Here is a 22297-nt window from a genome sequence, read left to right on the forward strand (position 1 = left end):
AGAAAATAACAACTTTTAAAGATGATTTAGAATTTGAACTCTGTGCCAACTCTGCTTCCCCAACCCAATTTTGGGGGATTGTTCTTCCTTATTCACATTTCTCCTACACACGAAGATGAGTCCTTTGTGCCTCTTATTTACAGTCTGTATATCTCTTAATGAATATTGGAGAGTCAGAGAGAAAATTCAGAAAGGACAGAATGAGGAAATGATAACTTTATCGGTAGGAAGTACATCATTTGTTCACCACAATTTATCAGAACCTAGCAGTCTTTGTACAGAATAGGTACTCAGTCATATTTGCTGAATAAATGAATGATTGGATGCAAACAACACAAGTAGGAAGTCACAAGAGCTTTATAAGAATCAAGAATAATAGAATAGTACAGCTGGCGGGGAAAAAAGGTTGAGAATTCACTTAGTTGAGACTTTCAGTTCGCAGGTGAAGAAAACGAAGTCCAGAGGGATGAAATGACGTGCTCTAAATCACACAGTTTGTTAGGGGCAGAAGGTACATAAATAAAAATTGATATTTCCCCTTGATACTTTTTTTATATCTACCAGAACCCCGAAATATAACTAAAGTTGTGATTGCAGACCTGGTCATTTAAACACTTCAGAAACTTAAGCAGAGGAGGAAGTTGAGATAAACACATTCTACCGATAGACCAGAAAGAATCGGGGTAGTTTTCTGAACTTTCTACCTTTGCTCGAGTTCAGGATGAGGTCTGGAGGTGAAACTGTAAGGCTAGTTGCTAGCACAGGAGGACAGGCGCTCAGCTCTCCTGGGTTCACGTCGAATGCTCTTTCCACCATAACCTTATACTAACCGGAACATTTCTTATTAAAACGCAAAACTACTAGAGAGTGAAAAGAGAACCCAACAGCATAAAATTTTACAAATAAGTGGGGACTAGACTTGTATTTAAATAAACTTAATAAAATTAATACTTCAGTAGGATATGTAAAATGTAACATTTAGTCGGTCAGCGTTTATTTGATTAGCATGTACTTATCCATCATCCACCATATGAACACACAAAACAAGGTGTAAGAAACATCATGAACAGATCAGAAGTCATCTCTGCCCTCATGGAGTTTTCAACTGAAGGACTAAGGATCTATGATGAGGCTGAGGTAGCATGATCTGCAGCCTGGGGACCGAGCGACTTTAGAGTGAACAGTTGGAATATTCTCGTTACCTGAAAATAACTGAAGAATTGAGATTTTATAGAAACAGAAGTCCGAAATAACTTCTGAGAGAAACTATGTCCATGGGATGAGCCTCTAGTTTATTCCTTAACAACACAAATCCAGAACGGTCTTCAACCTCTAGATTGACACCAGCCCTCATTTAAATATCCATCACGCTGTCTCCAATGGCTTCTGTCAAATGGAATCGATCTGAAAACAAAATGAGATCTCCAGGGGAAACAAAGTAGAAAGTTTTAGGAATATTTGAGGAAGTACGAGTATGTCAAAGTCCACCAAATAAAGAGCCAAGCACCTATCCACATCCAGACTTTCAAAGGGCTTTTGGATCAATTATCTCATTAGAGCTCTGGGGTGTGGAATGTAACACATTTGCTGTCACTCTGGGGTGGTGATGAGGGAAATGGCTTTCTTACACTGACCTATTGAATCGGAAATTCTTCTACACGAGACCTCATATAAAGTCAGTGGACTCTGCAATCTCGCAGCCCTCGCTCCTGGGAAAGGAAAATAGCACTGGGAAGAGAGCCGAATGATTAAGATCAGTCCTGGCGGGGGGAGGACCTGGAAATTCCCAGCCTGTCAGAATTCTTCTCCTTGAACTCTGTATTTTCCGAAACTGGGTATGGAAGAAAGCAGGGCCATGAGGGACTGCACTGCAGCGGCAAGTGGAAGCCGCATCGGCCTGGGATGGCGAGGTACCTGCCCAGGAGGAAAAGGCCCGAAGCCAAGATTGACAAGGATCAACTCTGCCAGAAAGCCAAAGAACTTCGGAAGGATGAGCACCGCACTACCCAGAATCCCGTTGTGCAGCAAGGAGGACCACTAACAGTTTTGAAGGGTTCCTGTGCCCCAGACACTCTGCTCGCCGCTTTGTGCTTCTGTCTCGTTAGAGCCTCACGGCTCAGTGTTACCCTCCATTCTGCACCTGACAAGTTAACACAAACTGATGTGTCCAGATACCTGTACGATTCTCCACCCCTAAATCTTAATGGAGTTGCTGTTTTCCCTTCATATTTAAATAAAACAACATCTTCCTTTGTAATTCCATCTTTTCTACTTATGGGTCTTCTAAAAGTACAAATAAAATCTAAATGCCTCTCTTTTAAACCAGAGGAGAAATACAATATTTACCCCAAGGGAACTTTTTACAAAAGGTCTACTATACAAAATAAGTACCTAGAAGTAACCTTGGAAGAAGGTCAAGGTCTCGGATAATATTCCTCTCTTTTTGCCCTGCTTGGTAATCATCAAAGATCTAATACCCGCTCTTCGAGAAGCAGCCAGAAAAGAAAACTCCGAGACAAGAGCTGTGATGTCAGATGACAGATCTATGATTCCTGTCTTGGTCACTCTGTTTTTATAGTCCCCTCAGACATGTAAGGCCGCCTTATTCATCAGCCAGTCCAGGCCTGTGATAGCAACTGCTCATCCATCCAGTCACTAAAATCAAGGAAGATATGGTAAAGTCAGCTACAAACAAAGGTTGGTATGACTGTTAACAGTGCAACAGTGTTTAGCATCATAGCAGGCGGGAAAGAAAAAAGGGCATTAAAACAAAGTATCACCAAATAACATATAAGGTCATAGGCGGTAGTGAACTTCCGGTGCTCTTGTTTCAGTTGGTTCTCCAGACTGACTATTTCAACCATTTTCCTGATCACAAAGCCATCCCTTGTTGGAACAAAGAGAAGGAGGATTTGTGCCTGTCCATAATGACAGCATCACACCTGTGTGTGTGTGTGTGTGTGTGTGTGTGTGCGTGTGCTGGGTGCACATCTGTGCATGTAACTGTGTATCTGTGCATGTGCAGACAAGTGCACAGCTGTATACAAACACATACTAAGCACTAGGAACGATTTCTGTGGGTCACCACCCTAACAGCCAGCTTTAACAACAGGAGCAGCTCGGACACACACCTGCTTGCCTCATATTTACACTTGAGGTCCCTCGCTCCGTACACTAGTTTTATGACCCTCTCTGTCTCCCCTCTGCTTTAGGGGATCCAGAACAGTCACCTCTTAGAATATGGACTCTTTTCTTCCTTTTTTTCCCTCCAAACTCTCTTCCTACCACCTGTTTTTTTTCAAAACCTGCAGAGGGTTGAGGTGAGCAGACGAGAATACCTGGATTTATAAGTCAGAACAAAGACTTCCTCTTGGTCTTCCCTGTGGGTTTTAAAAGCTAATTACCTGCTTCTCTAGAAGTCAAACTTGACCTTATTCATTTTGAACAATTCATATTCACAAGCCTCTATCTCACATAAATGCTGCTCTGAAGATCTTATGGTTCCTGGTACTTTTAATTAAGAATCCCAGTCTCTAACAAGGATATCCGGACTCAGCAGCATCTGCAGAGAGCGAGGAGTAGCAGCAAATTGTTCCAGCCTGATCACAGAGAGCAGAATTATTATTAATGGGGAATCATTGAATTTTGGTTCCAGTTAAGCTTGAAACATTAAATATTTATTTCTCTACTGTTTCTCTCTGTGCTGGTAAATTGACTGAAAATTATAATTTTTTTTTTTTTAATAGAAGACATGTTGAACCATTCAGCCACAGCCCAGCTCTTCAGCTCAAATTTTCTCTTCTACTGTTTATTTGCTATTTTAATATTCTAGGCTATAGAAACAAAGTGAGTCCTCCTAACTAAACATTTCTTTTCCCCTGCAAAATTTGCCGAGAATCTAAGCTTAGTGAATTATCATTCAGTGACACTTTTCTCAGTTTCAATTTCACTTCATACTAGTTTTGAAAAGTGATGTTGATGTTTATTGGTGTGGCTCAGCTCATCGGTTATGCATGTGAAATGGTTTTATTTTTTCCAAAAGCTGCTTCTCATCTATGCTGCATCATTCTTTCCTGATGGGCAGGAGCACCTTTAATAATACCTTGGCCTTTCCAGGCACTTCGAGTTATTGGAGGAGCCTTACTCTGGTACACGAGATCTCATTTTAAGTGAAAATACAAATCTTGATTAAAGCTCTTTTTTTCTCCTTCTGCAGCCCAGGATGGAGCTACGTCTTGAAGTGAGGTGCATGGTTTGGCGTGTGGAGAGGGGCTGACCCAGCTTCCAGACTTCCTGTTATTCCTCCTCTTCCTCTAGACGATGGTTTCCCAGATGTTACAGAAGCTGAGCAAAGACAGGACGAGAGCAGGTAGCTTTCTCTTACTAGATTAGACAGATCACGAAAAGACATTCTTTGTCTTTTGGTTGTTGCAGCTTTCATGTCACTTCTGTGGCCATCACTGTGGCTTTCTTTAGGGTCAAATGAGTGAGCTTTTCGGAGGCTCTTTCCGCTGTCTGTCCTCTCCCATCCTCTCCTCGGTCCCCTCCAAGGGAACCCATCTCTTGGTCTCTTGCTGTGAGAGCCCCTCACCCAGCAGGATGGAGCTATGGCTGACTGTTCAACCCCAACTATTTTCCAGTCTCTGATAAGCTCTTAGGATGTATATATTCATCATAGAACTAGTAGTGAGAATGCTTTCTGCTATGCTTCAGCCTCTTTCTCAGTCTCGTGGCCTCCTCTTTCTCATCATTTTTCGCTGCCCAGGCTAGACAAGGAGCAATAAATAGGCAAGGTCATCAGAAAAGTGTACGTACAAAGAAGTGAGTGAAATCACAGTGCCCCCATCTCACAGGTCTCCACATCATTTTGAGTGATTCTTTTGAAATTCATCGCCTCCCCTGGTTTGTAGAAAGAGAAGAGATTGTCTCTAAGGGAACAGCATCCCTCAAAAGGTAGGCTTTCTTTTTCTTTAGTCAGCCTTACGTTGGTTCGGAAGTGGGCCTGTTGCAGCAGTTGTGATAAATAGATCAATTGTGATGTCTTTCAGTCAATCCAACAGGAAGATGGCTGTCTCCAACTGGTGATGGCTAGGTGAACTTAAAATGAGAGGTATTAAGCACCTTTCATTCTTAATCAAGACCTTAACTATGAGTCTAATAAGATAGGAAAGAGTAAAATCTCAATTCATGTCGCCTTGAAATTCGATTTTAACCTCACGGTTTTGCTCCCCCGTTTCTGAGAAGAATTCTGGTTAGAAAAGTGAAGCGTGAGCACATCTAACCACAGCTGGCCTGTGTTTTCCTGACTTTTCCACTTTGAATGGGAGACTTGGTGATTGTTTCAGTCCAAACCAGCCTTTCCTTGCACCCTAGTTTAGCACTGGCATAACCTTCCTTAGTTTTCTTGGCACTAAAGTTGACCAACCTGAACTTGGACTCAGAGCTTGGCCCAGTGCTGACACCACGACGCCTCATTCACACACACGCATCTTCTTAGCATCCTCGGTTCCTCCATCTCCTACCTGGGGATGGGACTGCCGGAGCGATGATAAATCCCCATAACTTCCTTTGGATGTTCAAGTCCATCCTCGAATGCCCTGACTTGCCCAGAATTTCTTTTTCATCAGGAAAAGAACCATCAATCTTTCCTTTAGGGATGAAGTGAGCGCTGTCTGATTCTTCCATTTTCCTCCTGACCTTCTCCCCCATCTCTGGCTGCTTCTACTGCGTGGCGATGAGTAAGTCAGAGGTTTGCTTCTACTATATATACCATGGGTGTTGGTTCCTTAAACTGTTCAGAACCTGATTCAAGCAACGTGTCTTGACAAGAAGCAAGTCTCAAGCTTAGCATATAGACTCAATTTTTCCTCAATATCTGCCATCCTGACACATAAATGTGGTTGGGTTGACCACAAATGACATAACAAAATGAATCAACCTGAAAACCCTATGCCATACTAGGCTCCATTATCTTAGAAATCATATAGAAAGCCGGTTATGTAAACAGAATTGAGGGATTAGCCCCAAGCCAAGTGTTCTTTTCTACTGAGTTAGACTACATCTTTTCAACTTAAGAGTGTTGAAAATGCTCCCTAACCTTGAGAAGCTCATCATCGAGTAAGATGTGCAAATATCTACACAAGTCGCTCCAAAAAAAAAAAAAAAAAAAAAGGGCAGATGGGAAAACAGCGATGGCAAGCAGAAGGAAGAGTCGATTCTGACTGAAGCATCCAGGGAAGCAACATGGAAGAAGCTGCACTCGAGTTCGATCTTGAATGATTAGAAACGTGTACAGTGTGGAGCAAAGGGCAGGGCAGCCTGAGTGAAGGGGAAAGCTGAGCGGATTCCGGGAGTGGAGAGCTCAGGATATATTTTAGGGAACAGTAATTAGTCTAGTGGACCTAAGGTTGATTGGTCAGAAAAATTTTTTTAAAAAGTTAATTCAAAGTGGGGAGTACCTTTGCCATCAAATTTAGTTTGGAATTGACTGTAGGATCAAAAAAGACTCAGTGAAGTTTCCTAGAGGAGGAAGATACAGTTTTAAGAAATTCATATATGTTAACACCTTTATTTAGGACGTCTATCCTATGAAGTAAGTACTGTCAGTATCCTTATTGTATAAATGAGGAAATTGAGCTTCTAAGAAGTTTTATTATTATTATTATTATTATTATTATTATTATTTTGTCAAAGGTTTCAAGGCTATTAAGTGTCCAAGGCAGAAGCTGAATCCAGGCGGTGTGACTGCAAAACCTGCCACATTTAACTGCTATGCACACAGCCTTTGAGCCCAGGTTGTTTGGGCCCAGGTTGCAGGTAAACAAAATGTGGCAAACAATGGTAAACAAAATGTGGGCTTCAGTGTGAGCAGGAAAGACTTTCTAGAAGCAGAGATTCCTAGAGGTGTGGCAGGAGGCTCTGAGCACTCTAATATGCCATTGCCAAGAGCACTGGGTACCATAAAAGTTGGGTATAAAAGTAGTGTGGTGCTTCAGAGGAGAGAGAAATGTTTTTCATCACATAGATCAAAGAAGGCCTCAGAAGCTTAGCATAATTGGATTTGCTTATCTGTCTTATGTATTGCTGGTTTCCTAGCTAGCACAGAACACAATGTCCAGCAAATAGCAGACACTCAATAATTGAATAAATGAGAGCATGATGAACTAAATGAATTAATTAATGATAAACTTAAGAGAAAGAGTTATATTTGTGGATGTAATATGGAAATATATTTCTTCTGCACACTTCTTCATTCTCCCTAGGCGTAATCACTCTGCATTATAGCTGTTCATAAAGAAATTTTTTTACTATGCTCCTTGCACTAAACCTACTTTGATCTGAAGTCTTATCTCTAGATGTAGACGTAAAACAGTAAAGGTGGTAGAGGAGGAAAATAATGGGCCTTGGAATCAAAAACACGTAGGCTTGACTCTTGCTAAATGATCCTAGACGAAATACTGAAGTCTCTATTTCTTCATTTGTAAAAAGAGATGATAATAGTTCTTAGAAGTAATTTTCCATAATACAAATATATATTTACTCCGTGTTTACGTAACAAAAGGCAAGGATTAGATGTGTAATACTGCTTTTGAGTATATGCTCCTAAATTTAGAAGATGCAACAACCAAAGGGAAAATCTGGCCCCTGCCATAGTAGAAAACCAGCATTTGCTCGGCATAAAGGAGAACTGGTTTAAGTATGGATTTTTAGAATTAACCTTTGATTCTCAAAGTGTGTGTCTGAGTAGAATGATGCTGTGGGCTCATCCAATTAAAGCCGCTACTTTGTATGGCAGAGCCCATTTGAAAATTGATGATCCAAAGGAATTTCACATTAGAAAACGTCTGGGTTGTGGAGTAACCTCTGTGTGATGACCAATCCTGACAACCGTACACTGGGCTCTTCCTGGTCAGGAAATGATGGCTTCGTCACAGTGTTGCTTATGAAAAAGAAATTCTGATTGAATTAGCCAATGAGCTGTCATTTCCTTAAAACTGTTGAAATAATGCAATAACAATGAAGAAAAAAAACACCAATACCTATCATCTTTCAAAGACCTTTCTTGGTGCAAAATGCTACAAAATGCACTTTTTTTTATAACCTCAATTCAAAATCTGAATGACCTTGTAAGATAAGAATTTCCATCTGCTTTTTAGGACTAAAAAGTTTGAGTCTTGGAAAAATTAAATAATCTACTGAAGTCATATACTACTACTAACTGCCTGCCTGGGCTGGGATTTGTGTCCACAGCTATTTAATTTGAAGTCACTTTCTGATCATACCTATGACAGCTCAGGACCTACATTCACCAACCTACAGGCCTAGAAACTTATTAACAAATGCCGTTGGCTGCTTCCCCAACCGAACCCTGTTTCCCTTGCCTACCTGTGAGCTGTTTACGCATTACGATGTTACCCTCTTGCAATATTATTGTTCTAGTTTGAAGTCGACCCTTAAAAGCATTACACATTTCTATTTGACCTCTTCTCATGATACAGTTTCTCAGATTACATGATCTGGTTTTATACCACAGCAGAGTCGAAGAGATCATTTCTTCTGTTCCTTCCAGAAAGGAACGAGCTCAGAGATAGCTAAGTATCCTGCTTCCCAATTGTGACGAGCATATAATGTCTGAGTTTTCATTCATAAAAGTGAAGTCTTTTACCTACTTGGCTAGATTTTGTTCAAGGGTCTTGGAAAAGATCTGCAGTACAAAAACATTTCAATCCAGTTAAAGGTTTATCAATTTTGCTACTTTTTTCAAATAAACAATTTTTTTTCATTTAATTTCATTTCTATTTTTTCCATTCTTCATTTTATTAATTTCTTCTCTAATCTTTGCTATTTCCTTGTGCTTGCTTTAGGTTTGGTTTGCTCTTATTTTTCCAGTGTCTTATAATGTAAGGTTAAGTTATTGATTTGGGACTTTTAAAAAACATAAATATTTATAGTTATAAATTTCCCTCTAAGTATTCCTTTAGCTGCATCTCATTATGTCACCTTAATTTTCTTTGTTTGTTTTTATTTATCTTAAAGAATTTTCTAACTTCTTTTTTTGATTTCTTTTTTGATAAATTTAGAACTATATTGTTTAATATATACATATTTGTAAATTTTTCAAATTTTCCTCTGTTTTTGACCTCTAATTCTATTCCACTGTGGTCATAGAACACACTGTGTATTAAGTAATATGAAATATTAAGTACTGTTTAAGACCGAGTGAGTATATGTCTATCCTGGAGAATATATATTTGTTGTCGTAGGGATACTGTTAGGTCTAGTTGGTTTTAATGTTTTTCAAGTCTGCTATTTCCTTGTGGAACTTCTGCTTAGTTCTTCTGCCCATTATTGAGAGTGCGGTATTGAAGTCTCCAACTATTTGTCTATTGGTATATCATTCACATACCGCAAATAAATTTTTACATACAATTCAGTGGCTTTTAGTATAATTAAAAGATTGTACAACCATTACCGCTAACTAATTCCAAAATATTTTCATCACCCCAAAAGGAAACCCTATACCCATTCATAATCACACCTCATTCACTCTGAGGGCCACCTTCCTGGTATAGAGGCCAGGTTGACATGGATCATGACCAAGAGCAGAGCCAGGGTCACCATGGATACATTTGAGGATCATTTCCTTCTGGTCCAGATTACTTCTTTTCAAAATTCCTAAGATGCTGAGAAGTAAAGTGCTTCAGGGATAAAATATAGTCCATTTCTTAAAATTCAGAAGTAAATTGAAATTTGTGTTGAAAGACATGGGTTCATATTGAGGAGCTTCCACTTATGACTCTGACCATATAACATGTCACTTCCTCTCAATTTTATTATATATAAAAGGAAATATATACAGAGAGCAAATGAAGTATTGCATTTTTAAGTAAAGGTCTATACAGATGTGAATCTTCTTTAACTCCAAGGGGACAGCCTGCTCTTTGCCCTGATCTTCAGATCTACTAGAGAAAATAGCAAGTCCAAGAAGGCAACCTTTGGTAGACAGATCTTTTGGATGGAAAACAATTGATTCTCTTTCATAGGCTCCTCAGAGGATAATCTCAGTATCACCAAGGTTACATTTCTTTACAGATATTTACCAGACTCTCCCCAATCCTTCAGCCACCACAGCCCCCAGCATCTGGTCACCAAGCACATCTTCCTCAGAAATCTTAGCTGTCATAGAAGATCTTCTGACCCTTGCAGTGCCTAACACAAGCTGCTTCAAGGATGCTAGCTCCTGAGGGACCAGCATAGCAATCATGAGAAACGAATCCTGGGCACCATGACAACATCTCTTGTGCTGCAGCTTTGGCTGTAGCTCTGGTGGCAAAGGAGAAGAGCTGGGCATTGTCTACTAAATTACGTTGCTGGGAACCGAAACTCGCTAACCAATCTCCAACCTTCACTTTTCTGAGAAAATCCTTTCCCAGGTATTATCTTCCCTTGTCGGCCTTATTTTTCAATCTTGGGATATCCTTGGCGGCTAAACTTCTAATTTTCTAGCTAGAAAGCTACCCTTCCTAGAAAATGTTCTAAATGCTTGATACATTTTGGTTCTCTGTGACAGAGCCAAGTTTTGTTTTCTAAAGAGAGAAAACCAAGAGAAAATAAGCATCTTACTCAAGGCCAGTAGCTAAATTATGTCCCGTGTAAGATGGAGAGCAATGGTTCTCATTGGGCCACACATTTGAATCATCTCTGGGCATAGAACTGGGAATCCATATTTTTTAAAGTTCCCAGTGTGATTCTAATGTGCACCCGAGGATTGAGACCATTGAGTTAGACAAATACTTCTCATACTTTAATGTGCAAAGACATTCCCTGAGGATTATGTTAAAATGAGGATTCCGATTCAGTAGGAATTAGCCCCAGGGGATGTCAATGTTATTTTTGATGGGCCATACTTTGAATGGCAAGGATAAAAGAGCAGAAGTTCTCAAATTCTGTGGTACATTGGAATCAATTGGAGGAGGTTTTGAAATGCTAGACATCTAGGCTACGCCTCACAGCAGCTAAATCAGACTCCCTGGGGATGAGGAGAAGACGTTATTCTGTGATTCCAATGTACAGCACATTTGTGAAACAGTGATTAAGGATTCCAGATCTCACTGATCCCGTACCTAATTTCATCCAGAGGGTGGGAGGGATGAGCCACAGAGAGAATCTGATGCAGACCGCAAGTTTGTTTCACAAGCAAAGTCAAGTCATACCAGGTATGAGAGGATGGCATAAACACGTCGCATATTTAGCTTGGAGGAGAGCAGAGGAGAAATCCGTTTTAAATCTCTGCCTTTAAATATTTGGGGACGGTTGGGAGGAAGAGGCAGCAGACTTGCGTTCCGTAGTTTCAAAAGCTACATCTCAGATCAGTAAGAGATGGTTCGGGGAGACAGGCTTAAACTCAGTATACAGAAATTCTGCATACGAATTAACTGTCCAACAATAGAAAGTTTGCCTTATGAAGTTTCGCCTACACCTACATGAGGTAAAAGACTGAGCAGGGAAGAACCCTTCATTATTCCTTTGATCCCCTCCCTCCAACCCCCACCAGCCCTGGCCATCATCTTATCTATTAGTCCATCCTGCCAGGTCTCCCTTGGATGTACACACCCGATGCACCCACAACTGCTATGACTGCCTCGTACGACCGCCACCATCTCTTGCCTCAAATACCAAGATACCCGCTAACTGGAGTAGCCTCCCCACTGAAATAGTCTTCCCACTGAAATAGCCCTCTCAGAGCCCTCTCTCATAGCCTCCTGAAATGCTTTTGCCACATTTACCTTTCTCTATCTTCCAACAATAGCCAGATTTTAAAATATGAATTACATCATGCCAGTTTCTTCATGAAAAGCTACTGTGATCGCCCATGGCATTTAAATAAAATCCACGTCCTTTACTTACCATGACCAAGAAGGCCTACACGATCTTGTCCCTGCCCAGCTCCGTGTCTCTCTCTTTGCCCACCTCTGAGGCTGGTTCTCGCCAGCCTCTGCGACCACATCTCCTTACTGAGTCTTGGACGTGCCAAGCAAACCCACTTCATGTCCTTTGTGCTTGCCACTCTGCCTTCGTCTAAAAAACCAGTGTGCACGTGGTCCGTTCCTTCTTGTCACGCGTCACTTTGCTCGAATGCCACCTCTTTCAGCAGTCTTCTCTGAATACTAATCTCAGATGTCCACGCTGCTCTCGTGGTCTCTCTGAATCATGTTACCCAATGTCAAGGCTAAGAGGTTTTGGAGAAAATATAGTTCCATTTTATTTAAACTATGAATCCCAAAACAGCAGCGCTGAACACAAATTCATATCTGATATCTGATGAGATTCCAAGTGATTCCTACGAACATTACAGTTCGGAAAGCAATCAGGCAGTCCATCTCCCTCTTGCTAGAGATAAGCAGGCCATGAGGGAACATGGCTTGCTCAGGGAAGAAGATTCTATTCTGAAGTTCCAGAGGCCTGTTGACAAAACACGTGTAACCTGAGAAGCGACCCCAGCGATGAGTATTTCTTGAAGCCTGCCCCTCGGGACGCCTGAAATCTCACTGCGCATGCGCCCTTCACCCTCGCATCCTACTCCATCCAGCACCCACTGCTGAGTGACTCCTAGATGCCGGTGGCTCCTCTCACAGGTCATTCCTTGGTCAGCACTCACGTCCCAGTTTCCTCAGTACGAGAAATTATTTTTGTCATTTTATTCCCAAACTGTCAGGAAGCTTTCATCTTAAACTTTCTTTTCTTTTTCTTTTTTCTTTCTTTCTTTTCTTTTTTTTTTTAAAGGAAGAGCTGTTTTCCGCTCATCGTATAAGAGAGATGCAGATGTTCTCTGCATTATTCGGGCGTGTACGCCCTCTCTGTGCGTCTGCAGCTGCAGCTGCATGCACCTCGTCATTTCTGCCAGCAGAGCCCTGGCTCATCTCGTCGTTTCTGCCAGCAGAGCCCTGGCTCACGCTCAAACTCTCGGCTGTCATTTTCCACGCTCCAGTTCCTCGGACTCCGCAGTGCAGTGCAAGTTGCCTCTGTGGTTGACCAGCTTCCGGCCTGTCCCATTCTCGCGGGGCTACCAGGCTGTCCCCTGTAGAAAAGCTACTGGCTTGTAATGACACCATTCCATCTCTAAGCTCTCTAGAAAGCCCAGCGAGAAATTCTCCGGTCTAACAATTCACAGGGAGAGGGGGACTTCAGAAGGTCGGATTTCATCTCTTGCCTTCAAACATCTGCATTTGGAGACCTTAGCTGAGAAATGGCCCAAAGACGTTTGTGCCCCCCTGCCCCCCCTCCCCCCACTGCATGGCACAACACTGATTCATCCTATCTCACGGCAAATCTCTGCACCAAAAGGACAAGAAGGATCTAAATTAATAAATGTAAAAACATCATTCTAAATTCTCACCTTGGGAAAGTAAAACGCTTTCTTCTCTCATTCAGACAGATGTGCAATGCCGCAGTTAATACTCATCTGCTGCTAATAATAAAACGATGTCATTTCCCTTCCCTTAATTTTAGGGGAAGTAGCAGGGGCTTTGGAATCAGATGGATTTGAGTTTGGATTACAGCTCTGTTGCCTACCGACACTGTGACCTTGAGTACGACACTTGATCTCTCCAGGCCAAGGATTCTGTATAGCGGTAAGGGACATTTCGAAGCCTCCACGAGGCGCCAGGGCTGTGGTCGGCATCGATAGATGACAGCTGCTTCTGCAGCTGTACTTATTGGAAGTCGCAGCCTCTTGTGGCATGTGCAGTGGTGGCGGCAATCGCATATAAATCAATACTCAGGTAAGTGGCTGTGGACTGGCGAAAAACTAAATGCGCCCAAGTCCATGCACAATAGATGCAGATAATCAGTCAGCAAGAAACAGTAATTAGCAAATTCCTGAACTGTGGCTTTGCAAGCAGGGCCTATAAAAAGGATAATGATCCGCTGGCTTCAAGGCCATGTTATTAGGCGACAATATTGGCTGAGGTGGCCCTCACGTGAGAACAAGCACTTGCATGTCCCGGTCTGGGGCAGGACAGGGCCCAAGCTGAGGTGGCGGCCTACGTAAGACCTCGGTATATCAGCAGACACAAAACAGAATGGCAGTTCCGAATCGGGGTCTATGGGTTAGACACCTGCCATCTGCTCAGACTCTCCATGTGATTCCGAGGTATTCTAACTTCTGAGAATCTCTGGCAGAAGAGCCTTTCCGGGATGCCTTCCATCCAGACGATATTAATCAACTAAGCAGCATGACGCTAAAGGACTTCCCCACGTCCTATCTATCTTTATGTATGTAACCCACGGTCCATTCCGTGGAAACAATGTGGATTAAGGACTCTTGCTGAACATTCAGAGCTCCCCTGACCCTTTTATGATTGAACTTTATCTATTTTCCCACTTTGTGACGTTCCAGTAAATTCTATACAGTACATAAAATATTAGATAAAATTAATACCAGAGGAGTGAACAGGAATTTCCTTTCTCAACTCCACATTTTCGAGCATCACAGAATTTTCTATCAGTCAGTTACCACGTATTCACTAAGCAGCGGTGCCTAGGAAAGGATGAGGTCCACACAAATTCTTTCTCCACAGAATTACTATTCAAAACGAAATGACAGATATTATAATAACAACACTATCTATTTACTGAGGGCCTCCTATAAATCAGGAACTATATTACATATTTATACAAATTATACCCGATCCTTTCAACATCAAGACAAGAGAGGAATTGTGTCCTTATATTACATACAAAACTGAGGCTCAGAGATTAAGAAATGTGTTCACATTCGTATGGCAAATAAATGGAAGGGCTGGGGTTCAAACCTTGAATTATCGCGTTCTAAAGTCATTGCTTTTCAGAATGAGGAGAACAGTGACCCCAGTTCTTGCTGATCTAAGTATGTTCTCAGGTCATCTCATTCATGTTGACAAGGGAGATGAGGTTGACAATTTGAGCACGTGCATGGGGATAACAAGAACGTGGACATCTTTGCTTTGACCTGTGAAGCCTTGAATTAAAGTTATACAGTGTCACACTCATCTATTTAATACAAGAGAGAACGATTATCACTCAGGAACTTTCTGCCCTCCTCCTTCCCCTCTTGCCTTCCCTTCTTCCATTTCTCTTTCTCCTCCTCGTCCTCCCCACTCTCCTTCTTCTCCTCCTTTTCTCTCTCCTCCTCCCCCATCATTCAAAACAGAATATATTTAATTTAAATCAATGATTCTCAGATTTGTTTGGTCCATGGACCACATCGTCTCTCAAGTATGTTCTGCTGTTTCATTCTGCTCTGCATTTTCACAGGTAGAAAGCCTGTCACCCCCACCTCTGGTAGGTGCATCTCATGTATGACCCATCCAGCCATGTCCCTTATCCGAAGCCCTTTCCCAGTGCCCCTATGCCACGTTAGTCATACTAACTGTGCTCTCACACTCCTGCTACTTTCCTCCTTCGAAACACTAGATTATGAACTCTTTGAGGGTACAAACTACTTTTTCCACAGCTTCTAATTCAGAACCAAGAATTAAGAGGTATTCGAAAAGTCGAGGAAGATGGAAAGATGGATATAGTTTGGCCTCAGTCTCTAGAAGGCCCCAGAAGTCCCGAGCGGCACAGAAACAATCTCTTCTTCCCGGCACAGGCAGCATAGCCAGTCATTCCTGGCCTGGGGAGGTGATCATGGCCGCAGAGGAAATGCTGCCAGTCAGAACCCCCCAGGAAATACGAGGGAGCATAAACGTGATTACAATTAAGTAAAATACTTTATGGATGTGAATGCGGCAGGGAACACTTTGCCATTAGAAAATAGACATCCTACAGGCTTTCTGGATAAATTTCCACAGGAAGCCAGCATGATTTTAAACATCCCGACCTCTTTCTATCAACTCCCGTGTAGGAGCTCCCAGCCTCTGTTTGACGTTCTCTCCCCACACAGACCCACGCTACATGCATGCTCTTCTGCTCTCAGAGATCACTCTGTGTGTTCTCCCATTTAATAAAAGCTGCTCTCATGTCAATTATTAGTAACCTAGCATGGATTGGAACACTCATTGCTATGAGTAACTCTCAGGACTGATTTTATATCACTCGGTAACGATGTAGGATGACTTAGGGTAACTTAGAATAAATATCCGGGGAGTTGCCAGCAAATTCTGGGAAACAGGGCTTTGTGCCCTAGGAAGGGGATTAGGACTGATACAAAAAATGATGGGGAAGCCCTCTTGGGAGTGTCTCAACGTATCCGAAGTGGGCAGTCACCTAATCCAATATTATCGTTCTCGTTATGATTATTAATGATTATTATATCCCAGGAACTATGGTAGATACTGCAACAAGGCATAATCACTGATAATTACAATAATTCCACTAGGCAACTCATTCTAGTCATCCTTTTTATCTCAATTTTAGGGCTTCTGGATTCCCCCAAACCATGCTAGAACCTTCCTAGATCACTTTGTATTATTCCTCAACAGCCTTTATCACAATTTTAATTGTATGACTGCATAATTATCTTTACAATATCTATCTTCCCCACCAGACCCTAAGTCATTAAGATAACAATCATGTCTCTTTTCTCTTTATCCATGGCTCTATTCCAGCTGCTAGCACAATGCCTATCTCATAATAGGTATTCAATAAATAGCTATTGACTCATGAATGATTGAAATGAGTGAATATCATATAACTGCTACTAAATAAACTTTACAAATGAGGAATTGAAGCTCAGCATCTGAGCTCAAGATCAAGTTTTGATAGCCTGAAGTGGCTGAACCAGTTCCCCACGTGTGTTTGACTCGGAGCCCAGGTACTTTCTACTGAACCACACTGCCCTCCTTTTAGCTTCAGGTGAGAACACACTTGTTAATGGAGTGTCAGGCATGCATCTACCTTCTTTCTGCTAATCCTTCTACATGAAAATCTAGATAAATGTCTTTCGATGTTTGCATTAGAATCTGACTCATAAGCTTCAGCTGGGCCAGCCACTATGATTAGATCAAGAGGCCTTCTAAAAGGGAACCAAATTAATTACTAGCTTTTTTCTCTGTTGTTTTTCTGGATAAGTAATGATAACTGGATTTTAAAATAAAAAAAAAATAATAATAAAAGTAAAAATAGTTGTATAAAGCATCCATCAAGGAGGTGCCATAAAAGCAGAAAACCATTCTGTGGTTTTATGATGAAGCATCACACACTTAAGCTGTAACTGCAGGAAGATTTTGGAGCGTTCAGAAAATGCTGACACTCCATAGAGGTTCTCGCGAGAGCCTATGACCTGGGGTCAGATGACACTTGAGTGAGCTCTGAATCCTCCTTTGTCATAATGATAACATCCACTGAGCAAAGATGTGGAGAACTAAATGATATGCTATCTATGGACAATGCTTTTAAAAGCCTTCATAAATATGAAAAGTTGAAGTCTGACAAAATAAAGGCAGGGGAATGACCATCATATTTCCTTGGACTAACCAGCCTCACAAGAAGCCCATGAATAGAGAGAACTGAGAGTTATAAAGAATCCTGACATCTGCGTGCCTGGGACCAGTGAAGCCATACAATATTTTAATCTAAGAATCATTTTACTGCAGACTTTGCCTCTTCCAGAAAATAAATCTCAAAGAATCTATCAACCTCACTTTTAGTTCCAACAGAAGCTTCAAAAGCCATTGGTATCATCTGCAGCACAAACTTAGATTAAGCAATTTATAGGCAGAAGAGAATGTCTAATTTGCACATAACTGATGGCAGTAAAATGGAAGATGAGCTTGGAACTCTTCAGCTGACTCTGCAGTACAGCTTGGCTTTTTATATTTCCTTCAAAATTTAAAGGAAAAGAAATACAAGCACAGTGACTTCTCCGCCTGTGGACATGACTCTGTCCCGTACTCAAAGCACATGCTCTGGCTTCAACCTGACATTCCAGCCTCACTGGCACTCACTGGCAGGGTTACCTCTAACGTGGTAGCCCAAGCACACCTTTCCCAGCCTTTATTCATCCACTTGTGAATTCATTCATTCTTTCATTCATCAATGAGTCTATTTATGGTATATGCTGAATGTGAAAGGCTTGGACAATTACCTCAGAGATTATATACTCCGACGGGCAACTGCTATAAACATAGCATAAGTGTCTCTCTTCACAATTTCCATCAGTTGAAATTCTGCCTCTTTTTTCCAAATATTCTTCAAAGTCTTTTCTAAACTCTCCAATGTGGTGTGACTTTTCCTACGTGCTCTGTGCCTCCCTCCTGACATTTCTCAGCTGCCGTCTATTAAGTACTATGTGACAAATGTCAGACTAAGTGCTATAGACAGGTTATCAGATTTAATTCTCAAAAAAAAAAAAACAAGTAGTTAGTGTTATAAACACAGGTTTACAGATGACGAGACTGAGGCTTGGAGGTGCGCTCTGCCCAAGGTTGCTCAGCTCGAGGTGAAAATGCCAGTCTGACCTGGGTACCTGGGCACTTCCTCATTATGGTATTCTGCCCCTACGTTTGTCACACTCATTTCTCCTGTCTTCCCCCATCACCCCTCTAAACCATAGGCTGAGAGCTTCCTGAGGGCAGGGTTTATGTCTCATTTATCTTTCATTCTACCCTGCCTATCACACCCTATCTGCTTGTTAACATGTCCCAATGGAACTAGACATTGAGTCGATATTTGTTGGATTTAATTGAATTTTATGGACAGCCCATTTGAATTCTGTGATCTATCCTCGAACCATCTAGATGACCTTTTGAGTTCTTATAACATTGGCTCACTCTGTACTTCAATATTTTAGCAATTTTATTTGCATAAACTCCTTGGAGTTTATGTCTCCAGATATTTTATCATGATGGAAAGTTGGCTGGGTTTGCTTTTATTCATGCATCTGCTGTTATAAAAGGCAGGGAGGGAATTTGTTTTGTCCCAGAGGCTGAAAAGCATTTCAGAGAATAGATGGGTCTCCTAAAAAGGCTGTTGGCTCATGCCAGGAGGGCACAGCTCGGGAGATGCTTCGAGCGGAGTTCTCTGCAGAGTCATCTTTCTCACTGGGATGGCTGACTCGGTCACCACCATCAGAAAGCCCAAGCTGCAGGACCCGAGCTGAAAACACAGCCACATTTTTCCTCTTAGCAATTCTCAGCACAAATGTGTTGCAGGAAGTATTTGGTAGAAGTTGTAAATCTAAATGCGGGAGACATATTTGAACATTGGCATTGTATAATGTCTCCTGATCTCCAATCAAGACCTTCACTGAGACGGAAGTGTCACTCCAAGAACTACACAGCCCATACAGACTTCAGAACTACTTCCCATGGAAGAACATAAGCTCGAGTGCTGAGGTCCTGTGATTTAAGCAGAATCATATAAATGACAGCCTTTATTACACAAATGGCAAAGTTAGAAGCTTCCTGGATCACTGGAATGAAATTTTTAAAGATACTAGAATTATCTGGTTATTGTCTATAGGAAATTCTTGGGTTAATGATGAGCAATATGAATAAATAAGCAGTAACAGCATGAACAATTTAAACCTCATCATCTGTGCTATCTCAGCCATCAATGCTAAAGGGAAGAGTGAAGAAATCAGAGCATTGCCTTCCAGCATCAAGCCCTATCTTACTCCTTTCACGAAGTGGGCTCTTGGGAGCTCTGTAAGATCTATATAGATATGAACTCATTAATACAGGTGCTGGGAGGAACACTCTAATACAGAAGAAAACGTCCAATACTAAGACAATGGATGAACACAAGTTGTCATAGTCACACACTAGAATGTTACATAACATCAAAATAAATGAACTGCTGCCACACAACGACGTACAGAAAACTCACAGGCAAAATATTGAGTGAACCAAAAGAGTTCATACTGAGTGATTCTACTTAAAGGAAGTTCAAAAACAGGAAAAACTAAACAGAGAGGAGGGGAAGAGAATGTGCCCAGAAGAAGAGATATTGAAGTATCAAGTCTGCTATTGAATAACTGCATTATTTCACATTTCAATGTTTTGCACACGTTGTTTCATTCCTGGAATGCTGTCCCCTCTCTGGTTTGGCTGGTGTGTAGTCGCTCATTGCGTAGGACTTAGTTAGCTCTGTGAAGACACTCATAAAACTCTTTCTTACCCTCTACTGAGTATGTCTGGAAACTGGTTACCAAAAGCTATTAAGAGGTCTTCTTTGGTGAGAGGGATTAGATAGCTGAGAAAAAGAGATAAAACAAGAGACTGTCTCTTCACTGACTACTCTTTGTTGTATGGATTACCCTTTTCAAATAGAATTTAGGGGGAACATAGGTAAAAGCAAAAGCTGGGTGCCTGAGCCACCAGTTTGCCATGAATTAGGAATAAACAGGCAGATGCTCCCTAAAACCCCTAGAAGCTTTCTTCCTCCCACCTAGCCCAACCCAGGGGCCAGTTTTCTTTCTTAAGAAGCCACCGAGAAAAGCTCAATTAAGCAGGGGACAAGAAGCAAAGAGCGGGTTCTTTAAAATATATATATTTGTAGAATGGTCATAGTAAGGTTCTTACATAAAGTTATAAAAGTTCTTATATGAGGGCAGAGCTTACGAAATGTAAAGTTCGCAAAGAGCAGAATTCACTTACTACCCAGGTTAAAACGAAAATGGGTCAAATTCCCCCAGGCTGACTCTGTCCTTCTTGTCCTGTTGGTCCCTTGAGTCTACAGTGTATGATAGATATGGAAAGTTGCTATAAAACGACATGCTTTTCATGTTGAAATCAATAGATCCGACATTAGAGAACTGGAGACATTTTTCTGAACTATTGATCCTGGGAAGCATAAATTGTGTTGTCAGAAACTATAAAACACAGCTAAGATGTTGTCTTCTGGAATCCTAAAATCCTCCATTCTAATCTTAAACTGCTCTGGTAACAAAATATCCACACTGATTTCATTAAAACTTAAACACAGTCTACGGCCATGCCACCCTGAATAAGCCCAATCCCATCTGATCTCAGAAGTTAAGCAGGGTCGGGCCTGGGTCCCTGCTTAGTACTTGGATGGAAGATCATCTATGAAGACCAGGTGCTGTAAGCGTAAAAAATAAAAAATAAAGGATTGTAAGCTGACAAGGTCCTTGTAATCTGTGAGGTCAACCAAGGGTTGCCTCATCTTAAAAACAAAAACAAAAACAAAACAATGAAACAAAACAAAAATCTTACAATACATACTTATTTCATAGTCACTCTGTGCAAGATCTAAAAATGCCGAATAGTCTCAGTTTAATTAAATTAATGTTCTAATAAATTATAAACAAGAAGAAAATGGAACAAAGGGATAAATATCAGACTTTACTTCAAAGGGTGCTGTGTTTAAGCCACATCTCTACTATTTTGTAACATGATATTAAACAAGTCAGTGTATCTCTCTAAATCCTAATTTCCTAATTATAAGACTGAATTAACTATGCTAAAGAATAGGATTTTTAGGAGCACCCCAAGATATTAGAGATGGAAACCATCCATTATACAATAAGTCCTCAATAAAGCCTTGATTCTTTTTTGTGTATTTCCTTCCTATGATATCTTAGCATGGCTTGTACTAATCATGAAACTTCTACTTTCTACTTAACCAACCAAGGTGAATATAAATATTTTAACTAGTCAATATGATATAAATGTTAAAGTCTGGGGTGGAAAAGATCAAAACTAAAATTTGCTCGATTACTGTTTGCTTTAAGAGAAACTATCTGATTTCTATGAGTTTTAATCTTCTGGTTTGTAAAAAGGAAGAGAAAATCTCCTCTTAGTGGATGAGGTGAAGATAGCCTAGGCCACATTTTACTTGGAGGAGTCACTGACTAAGCGTTAGTTTGGCTTCTTCCTTCCTTTAAAAATAAATGCGTTTTGCATTTTTAAAAATAATGTGCTGAAATCCATGGAGATCATTGGAGAAACCCAAGAATAAAAAAAAAAAAAAAAACCTTTAAGAAAGACATTCTAAGAAGGAGGATAAAAAAAGGAAGGGGAAACACAGACCGGAGCACCAGTTGAATCTGTTTTCTGAAGCAGAAGCAAGAGGACGCAGACACCTTTTGGCGACTAGTGAGTCTCCAAATGTTCCCTCGCGAGTTATCCAACCTCAATACATTACAAGGTTCTTCAGAGGCTGCCTTTCTCACTCCCTTTGCTCTCTCGTCACTTTTTCAATAAAGACAACGCACGGCTCCAACACTCATGTATACACCAGCTTCCTGGTGTCAGGAAATGAGCACACGGACCTCTCACTGGTTTGATGCTAGGCTTCGTCTAGGCTGCAAACCAACTCCCCAGCCCTTTCTGCACTCCTCATGGATGGGGCC

The sequence above is a fragment of the Rousettus aegyptiacus genome, unplaced genomic scaffold (genome assembly GCF_014176215.1).
Source record: "Rousettus aegyptiacus isolate mRouAeg1 unplaced genomic scaffold, mRouAeg1.p scaffold_m13_p_7, whole genome shotgun sequence".
NCBI lineage: Eukaryota > Metazoa > Chordata > Mammalia > Chiroptera > Pteropodidae > Rousettus > Rousettus aegyptiacus.